The sequence below is a fragment of the Alexandromys fortis genome, unplaced genomic scaffold (assembly GCF_014885135.2).
Source record: "Alexandromys fortis isolate MF-2015 unplaced genomic scaffold, M_Fortis_MF-2015_v1.1 scaffold_5, whole genome shotgun sequence".
Taxonomy (NCBI): Eukaryota; Metazoa; Chordata; class Mammalia; order Rodentia; family Cricetidae; genus Alexandromys; species Alexandromys fortis.
This window is the reverse complement of record NW_026067924.1, coordinates 24,746,688-24,756,136: the sequence shown is the minus strand read 5'-3', so window position 1 is coordinate 24,756,136 and position 9,449 is coordinate 24,746,688.

The window sequence follows — 9,449 nt, the reverse complement described above, 5'->3', positions numbered from 1 at the left end:
TCCTTCTTCAATTTCTCATAAAAGGATTTTAAAGGCAGCCAAGTAATTTATAATTGATTTGGGTACATTGGGTGGAAGCCATGTGCCAATGACACAGGCGAGGAAGGAACACAAAGAGAGCTCTTGGAGTTACCACGTGACTGGAGAACATCCTCAACCTGCTCTCCAGTGCCAGAGGGAGGTGTCATTTCCCAGCACAATTTATTACAGACAGATCTCTTGTGAAGACTTTGGGAGTGTAACTATACCCTCAGCACAATTAGAGCTGGTAGTATTTCAAATCACTTAAACAGCAAAAAATACCATGCGAAATAAAGTCATTTGCTTTACCACAGTCCTGAAACGATATAGGCCATTAACAAATATAATTAAAGACTAGTATCTAGACCAGGCAAGATGACAGGTAAAAGTGTTTGCTCCCAAACTTGATGACCCAAGTCATCAAGAACCCACATGGTGGAATGTAGTGGCATTTCAACTGTATCTTAATAAATAAAGACTGCTGAATATCTGAGGGTAAAACAGTGCCACTGATCACTCTTACAGACCAGGTTATGGTAACACACACCTTTAATCTCAGTAGCCAAAATGACATGCACCTTTAATCCCAGTAGCTGTACTTGTTGCTACAGAAACTGGGCCGTGCATGCCTTTAATGACAGTGGTGCACACCTTTAATCCCAGTTCTAGAGAGGATTGTAAAATGGGAAGAAAGAACTCTCAACACTCAGTCTCATTCTGAGATTCTGGGACCCAGGATCACTATTTCAGAGGGTGAGGTAAGAGCCAGTGGCTGGCTGCTTTTCTGACCCTGAGCTTTTATTAATCATGCTTCAGTGGAAGAGAAAGCCAACCCCCACAAGTTTTCCTCTTATCTCCAGGTATGCATTGTTACACAGATACAGACACAGACACAGACACACACTGTAAATGCAAATAATGTTATTCAAGTGTATAATAAATGTTGGGCACTTCAATTTTCCTGCTTATACAGAGCTAAGATGTGCCTATCTTCATCTAACAGAGAAGATATACAGGCTTTAAATAGATTAGACAATATTTTATATTCTGCTTCATTTTCTTCTGTGCTCAACATAGTTAGCCTAGTATCTGGTGGAAAAGATATCTGATGTCTGCATGAGAGAAGAGATCCAGAACCTCTGCTGGAATGCTGAATCATAAACATTTCCAATATATTCTCTACTTCTTAACAGCAGAAGGGCCATGACATAGTTAGAAATATGTGGGTCCTAATGCTCAATATTGTTAGCAGCTAACAGGGCAAGGCATTTCTTTCCCTTAGTCTGAGGCTGTCTGTCTCTGTTCCCCTGTCTCCCTGTTCCTCTGTCCCTCTCCCACCCGACTGTTCTATCTGTACTTGTCCTTGTCCGTAGCCCAGGATGGCCTTAAACTTGCGTAATTTTCTTCTTCAGCCTCTCAAATGCTGAAATTACAGGTCTAAGACTTTTTTTTTGTATTGATGGATAACTAGATGTGATATTGCCAGAATAACCTGAAACCCCATGAACAGCAAAACCCTCAGCTGGGTATTCCTTCATATTTTGAAACAAAACTAGATGTGAATACAAGATGAGCTTTAAAAAGTTCAGGGCTGTGACACAGAGAAACCCTGTCTCAAAAAAACAAAACAACAACAAAAAGTCAGGCAGTGGTGGCACATACCTTTAATTCCAACACTTGGGAGGCAGGAGGTAAGTGGATCTCAGTGAGTTCAAGGCCAATCTGGTCTACAAAGTGAGCTTCAGGACAGCCAGGACTGTTACATAGAGAAAACCTGTCTCAGAAAACAAAACAAAACAAAGAGGCATAAGTGGAGTGTCCACAAAATCTCAACTTTATAAACAAACTCCAAAATGGTAGACACCAAAATGTTATTAAGGACACAGAAAAGAGAGAGGAGGGGTGATAAGGAGGGGAATGGGGGAAAAAAGAGAGAAAATGAAAATTTTTTCTCTGCAGGAGTGGGGCGGTCTTCAGAAGATTCAAATTGAGAGTTCAGAAAGAGTAAAGTCAGAATTGTGTAACTTAGATAATGTTTGCTGTATCATCCACATCCCCGAAATGCCCTGTTCTGTATTTATTTGTGTGTCTTTATCAACTGAGCAGTCAAACTGCCTCAAATTGCTGGATAATGGTAGCAGAACAGACCATTCTGATACACAGTGGAGACGACAGTGTCAGACAGCCATGGGAACTGATCAGGGCTCACTTACTCACCACTGATTCCCAGGGGCACATAGGCCTAAAACTCATGGCCTAGGCAAGCCCAGTTCATATTTTCTCTCTGCACAGCTTCTTCATGCTGGAGCTGGTTCCAAGTCCCCCAATGGTTTCCATTTGGTTTGTAAAGCTGGTAAAGGCTTTCAGCACCATGGAGAGTTCTACAGAAGCCTTTACCCACAGGGTGCAAAGAAAAGCCTCAAAAAGCCTCAGACCTGAGTCATCAACCCACACAGGAATGCCCATAAAGTCAGGACCAATCTAATTTGCAATGCCTTGCAAGACAGCTAAAATATCATAGTCAACCAGAAAATGTGTTGGTAAAAACACCTTGAAATTTCATCACAAATTTAAACACACACAAAACAACTTAAAATTTATTTGCCAGTTGATGCATTAGACTGGGTTCTGTAGAATAGAACTGGTAAGATAAATATGTACACACACAAAACACACAGATACCACATACTGACTTAGTAGAATCCTTACATAATGGGCTGAGAATGTGGCATGAGGTTGGAGACCTCAGCAATAGCAATCTAGTACTCAAGGCCTGGAGGATATCTGAAGAGTTACTAATTTTCAGTCCACAATAGAAGACAGAAGAAGCTGGAGTCTGATGCCAGTGAAGGCTAGCTAAACTCACCAGTAAGAATCACAGTCAGGCTACAAGGCTTTTTCCTTGGACCTCTCTACACGTGGACCTTCCATCAGAAGGTATAACCTACTCATGGGGAGGGTCTTCACTTGCAGGTTAGTCCTTCCTGGAAATGCTCATAAGGATCTATACAGAGGTAAGGACTATTAGTTGACTCAATAGCACATCAAGTTGACAATCAAGATTAATTAATAGATTAATTAATATTATTCAACATAGCAAAAATTTAAAGGCTAGTCAGAAAACAAAAGTACCTCTTCCCTATCCATTCCCCCTTCCTCTTTATCCTTTCCTAATGTAACCTAAAAACCATCAAGTGAGTGTCCAGTCACCTGGATCTCAGTGTAAGAGCCCCAGAGTGGGTAGAGAAACCCAAGAATACTGAGGAAAGCCTCTTTACAGGAAGTGTGAGAAAGAAGGTGTGGGAAGCCCCTGGGAAGAAATAGTTACTAGGCTAGAATGTAGTGCTGGCAGGAATAACTATCTCTCTGTGGTTGAGTGAGGCCTGGAAGTTCAGGGATATAACAACCTGGGAAAGCTGATGGGGATGTTCAAGCAAAGGACAGTGTGGCCATGTATTCTAGGATACATGATATGGGACCACATAGTGAATCTGTTGAGGGTAAAAGGTTTTCAACTAGGAATGGAGTTACAGGTAAGTAAGAAAAGAGACTGGGCTCTGCAGAGCCAGTCTGGGTTTGGTGGGACCAGGAAAATTTCATTAAAAATATATATAGAAATGTAAATGTGTGCAGCCTAAACACACATGTAAGCATAAGTTTTTGTCCCACCCAGTTCTGCAGTCATTCAGTCCCTAAGAAACACACAGAGGACTACATTAATTATAAATTGGTTGGCCTATTTTCTCAAGTTCATTAATTACTAGCTCTTACAACCTAAATTAACCTTTAATTCTTGTCTATGTTTAGCCACATGGCTTGGTATCTTTTATCAGTGAGGAATTCTCATTTTGCTTCCCTTGCTTCTGGCTGGTGACTGACTCTCTGCCTTTCCTTTTCCCAGAATTCTCCTATTCTGGTTGACCTGCCTATACTTCCTGCCTGGCTGCTGACCAATCAGCATTTATTAAAACAGTGCAAGTGACAAATCTTTACAGTGTACAAGAGCATTATCCCACAGCATACATATCCATTAACACTTTACAGTTTACCTCAGAGTTTGGGTGTCTTTATTTATCTTGCCTCATTGCCCTGCCCAAGTTATTGAGTATAAAGTGCAAGAGGCTATAGTAGACTGTACTGAAGGCTGTTTTGTCTCTGCTCTTGGTGGGGATTGTGCATTCTACAGCATAGAGTATTTTCATAGTTTGGGGCTTTTGTAGATGCTGTTTTAAGGCTGAGAAATTTCTTCACTTCTATGTTTCAATCACAAAAGAGAATTGTATATAGTCAGTGTTTCAGGCTCTATAAAGATTATTTTCTTATGCTTTGTGTTTAAAAGAAATTCCCCATTTCATGACATTTTATTTTCCCCTGTGTATTTTGAGTAGTTTTTTCACCCATATTTTTTAAGTGCATTTATACAATCTAAACTTCTGTTAGCTGATATGGGATGCCCCTCTGTATGCTGTGAATATGTTTTATTATCATTGGTTAATACAGAAGCTGCTTTGGCCTATGGCAGGGCAGAATAGAGCTAGGTGGGAAAACTAAACTGAATGCAGGGAGAAAGAAGGCAGAGTCAGGCAGACGCCATGTAACTGCTGAAGGAGCAAAATGCCAGACCTTACCGGTAGGCTCATGGTGATACATAGATTAATAGAAATGGGTTAATTTAGATGTAAGAGTTGGCTAGGAATATGCCTGAGCCATCAGCCAAACAGTGTTGTAATTAATAGAATTTTGTGTGATTATTCAGGTCTGGGAGGCCAGGAAACCAACACGCAATCTCTGTTTACAATTAACTTTGTCTCATGTATACTTCATCTCAGACATTGTACTGTTAGGCTATTCTATTCATATCAGTTTTTTGTTGCTAGAATAACAAAGTACCATGAATCTCACATCTTGAAGTAATACTCATTTGTTATTTAATAGTTTGGGTGGACAGGAACCCTACACCATTTACAGGATTGGATGATCTAAGTATAACTTGTTTCTTTCTGGAGGCTCAGGGATGAATCCATGTTCTACTCATTCAAGTCACAGACTGCATTAAATCTCACAAGCTGTAAGACAGAGGCTTCTGTATCCTTTCTGGCTATCAGCCAAGGTCATTCACAAATCCTAGGTGTTATCTGGCATAGGATTTCCTGGCTCTCTTCTTCCATCTTCAAAGTCAACAAAAATAGTTCAAACTGTTTTTGCACTGTAAATCTTTGCTGTCCCTTCCTGACTCATCCTTTTCCTGCTTTCATCCTGACAACATTGTCTCAGGTGCTTTATTTCTGTCCAGACAGAGTGTATTTTCTCGTATTAATTCTTTCTCTTATTCTCCTCTCCCCCTTGGGCTCCCCAGGCTCTGAGAATTATCTCCCTTCTTGTTCCAAGTAATAAAAACTAATCAGCATGGACAAGTTTTGTTGATTATGAAACAGCATATTAAAATTTAAATCCTTTCAGAAAGCTCATGAGCATCTGAGTTTAAACCCCAGCAGCAGTGATTCACATTTTTCTGTGAACTCCCAGGTTCATAAGAATTGTTAAGTAATACCTTATGGTTTTCATGCAGGTTTTCTCTACTTTTCATGCTTATTTTTTATGCACTTTGCAGTTATTTTTAAAAAAAATATCAGCCATGTTTGTAAGACATATAGTCTTACCTACACATTTTTCATTTTTCTTTCATGCCAATGTTTATATCAATTATATTTTTCTTGTCTTATTACATTAGCAACTAACACCTATCACAGCTTGCAGAATGGGGAATTTAAGTTATATGACAGTAGTAAATAAAGCCATAGCCAAAATCTAAATCTATATATTCTAACTTCTCAGTTTAATTTGTAGACTTCCAAATACTAGACATAGCAGTAGAGGGGACATTTTCCTCTCTGGCATGGGCAAGGAAGCCAAGTATTAGTTTCTCCTTTGCTATCAGATTGTGACCTGATCTTAACATTATTTGACCATCTGAAATCTTCTTTAGTATTGTTATCCAAAACATATAAGAAAATATGAACTAAAATCATGCTACTCATGATGTATAGTATAATCTCAATAATAACTGATGGATAGTTATGAAAATCAAATGTTTGCTACAAAAATGGGCTCAGAACCAAAAAAAAAAAAAAACCCTGTATAATGGACCTAATGGACATCCCTTATCACTTAGGAGTAAAACAGACTTTGTCTCTTTTAGGCCTAAAGAATATGTACAACTGTTCATACTGAAACCAGTGGTGTCTCTATTCCCCTGGGATCCCCTTGTCACAAAAGTAAGGTGTCAGTGAGCATCACCGATATTTACTCAAAACTGTTCCAACTCTCTGCTTTCCTCTCAAAGTCTATTAGAAACCTGCGATTGTTCACATTCTGTTTGATATAGGTTGAAGGCTAACAAGAAAGCTGCATTGGGGGCTGATGGGATGGTTCAGTAGTTAGGAGCACTGGTCAGGGATGAAAACAAACTACATCCTGCCCTTAGAAAAGGGTCAGATGTACATATAAGGAGCAGCAAGTAGGCTATATGACCAAAGGGCATTTGGAAAGTTTAGCTAAAACCATGAGGCTGAGCTTATTCTACGGATCATAGGGAAAATTGTTTTCAGGGAGAAAAGAAAAATTGATGAGAACTGAAGATCTTAAGGATTTCTATATGTGTTGAAGTTTGTGAGGGACCAAGTGACCATGACAATGTTCCTGTGAATGAGTGGGATAGAGTATTTTTAGGGTGACTGCCATGCTTTGAATTGAAACTGTCCTCCACAGGCTCATGTTTGAAAACCTGCTACACAGCTGGTGGTGTAGTTTTGAAAGACCAGGATCCAAAATAATCATTTCTCCCATTATTTGCTTCAGCTCAAAGTATTCAGTGCTGGGGGTGAGAAAAATACCTCAGACGATCACATTTCTTGAGTTTGAATCGGGCAGCCTGGTGAATCAGAGACTTAGGAAGCCAAGCTGGGTTTGGCACTCCCTGAGATGTTTCCTGGGAAGATAAACAATATTGGTAAGTTTGAGTTTCTTTTCCTTTGATGTTTCAGACAGGGTCTCTTCTATCATAGGCTGTCCTTGAACTCCCTATGTAGTCTAAAAATACGTTTGATTTCTGGCCCAAAGCTTCCACCTTGGGGCTGAAATTGCAGACATGCACCACCATACTTGGTTTTAGTATCTTCTCTTTGATAATTTTAGAGCCATGTCCTGCTCTGTTGGTCAATGATGAAGAAGAGACAAGCATAGTTTGCATAAGCGACCCGCCAGAATTTTTACCTTTCTTCTGATACCCATGTGTGTGCAAAGCCCATTGGCTAAGGGAAGCCTCAATTCCCTAATTCCAACGCCTCTTTCCTTAGTGTTTCTACCACTTCTCAGGAGTTGTCAGTAAAGTGCACAAGACCTCAACAAATCAATGGATTTATTTCCTTTGTCTCTTACCTGTACTGTTGCTTGGGGTTGACTCAAATGCAGACATTACAGAGTGATCTGAATGTACCCACATTTATGTCGTGAATAATGAGTTATTCTTCAGTGAACCTTCCTCTACGGTGTTTCAGGTCACTGGCCTAGGTACTCTGTGATGGGGTGGAGAGCTGACCTCATCTGTTAGATTCAGACACACAAAGTCAGGTTCTGCAGCTCAGACAATGTGATGATGAGGCACAACAGAACAGGTGATGTGTTACTGATAGCCCTGGCAGGCCTATGGGACAGAACACATGTTTAATTTGTGTCTATGTCTTTAACTGTATCATTTGTGTTCCATGTCTCTTTCTTATTAAGATATGAAGTAGAATATAATTATCATAGAAAAATTCACTTCCCTGAACAAGGAAGACTTCTTTACAGTGAAAGATGTATGACAACTTTAATAATAGGAAGAGAGTAAAATCTGTCATTGAATTATTCCACAACAAGGAAAGGCCAAGTGTGGGTCTGAGTGCCTGGTTTTCCTATGTCTCCACAGTTACAAACACTGCTACATATGTCTGGCTGTAAAAGACCTGGGTGGTGTCTGGGTTTTTTTCCTACACACAACTCAATTAAAAGCTTGGGATTCTATGACTTGGGTAGTAAAAGTGAAATAAAGAGACAAGGAGGACAAGGAAGTTAGTTAAATAGTTTTATTAGAGCCATTTTACAATTCTAAAATTAACAAGCAGACTTGTAATAAAAGATCTCCAATGCTCACAGAATGACCTCGCTTCCATTCTGAACCTGTCTTTTTCGTTGGAAAGATTGGCATTACATTGAAAAGGACTCAAAATGAGAAAGAAAAAACACAAAATGAATCCATGTACATGGTCACCCAAGTCCCATGACACAACCAATGAAATCTCTGAATGGATATTGCTTCAGCTTGGATATCAAAAGATGGCCCGACGAGGCGTCCTTAACCAACAACTGATCACAGGTGGCCAAAAGAAAGAGGAAAACCCAAGACTACTGTCACGTTGGTAATGTTTCCAACGGCCGGTGGATGACGGTGACTCCAGATATATGAATAAGCCCATGGCGCTTTGTTACTATGGATGGAATTATCATGGAAGTTCTCCTGTGTTGATCAACTTGTTCCTGAAGGCTTTCTTTGATCGTTTAAACTTGCATCATAAACATGCAATGAATTAATTTCGTTTGAAAGTTGTATTTTTTTTTTGCAGTCCGTTTTGTTTTCATACAAAGATTTCATAAGTTGCCACATTGCATCGGAGTGTTTACCAAAGTAGGGAGGGTAAATGTGACGAAGCTAAATGAGCAGAGCCTCCTCCTGTCCTGAGACACACCACCCAACTTTTGAAAAAGGTGCAGACAGCTGTTCTTACCCTCCCCCACCAAAGGAAAAAAAGAGGAAAAAAAATAATATAAAACCAAAATCACAAAACCAACCTAGCTAAGGAAAAAAAAAAAAAAAGGTTGACATAAGGAAAACAAAGGTGTTTGTCATGCACATGATCTTCTGCATAGCTCAACCCACTTATAGTAAGGCACTATTTCCCTTTGCAACTGGTGTCCATGGTAACCTGTTAAGTGCTACAGTGCTCTAGGACCCTCAGACACTTCCTTCTGAGCCCGGGTGAGTGTGGCTGCCATGCTTGGCTGCGCAGGTCTGGCAGCTCCTGGAGACTCCATGACCCTCAGGGGAAGCTGTCCATGAGTGGTAGGGTAGAGTGTCCACAATGGATTTCTTTCCAGGGTTCCTGTTTAGTCTGAATGTGGATTTGGATTGTTCTTCAGTCTTTATGTCTCAATGAAGACAGATGAGGTTGGGGGACAACAGTCAGGTCCTCGGAGACTGAGCATCAGTGCTCTCAGCACAGGATGCTGGCTAGAGGGTCACATGAACAGGTGGTCCAAGGAGAGAGAGGGGAGAGGGGAGAGAGAGAGAGAGAGAGAGAGAGAGAGAGAGAGAGAGAGAGAGAGAGAGAGAG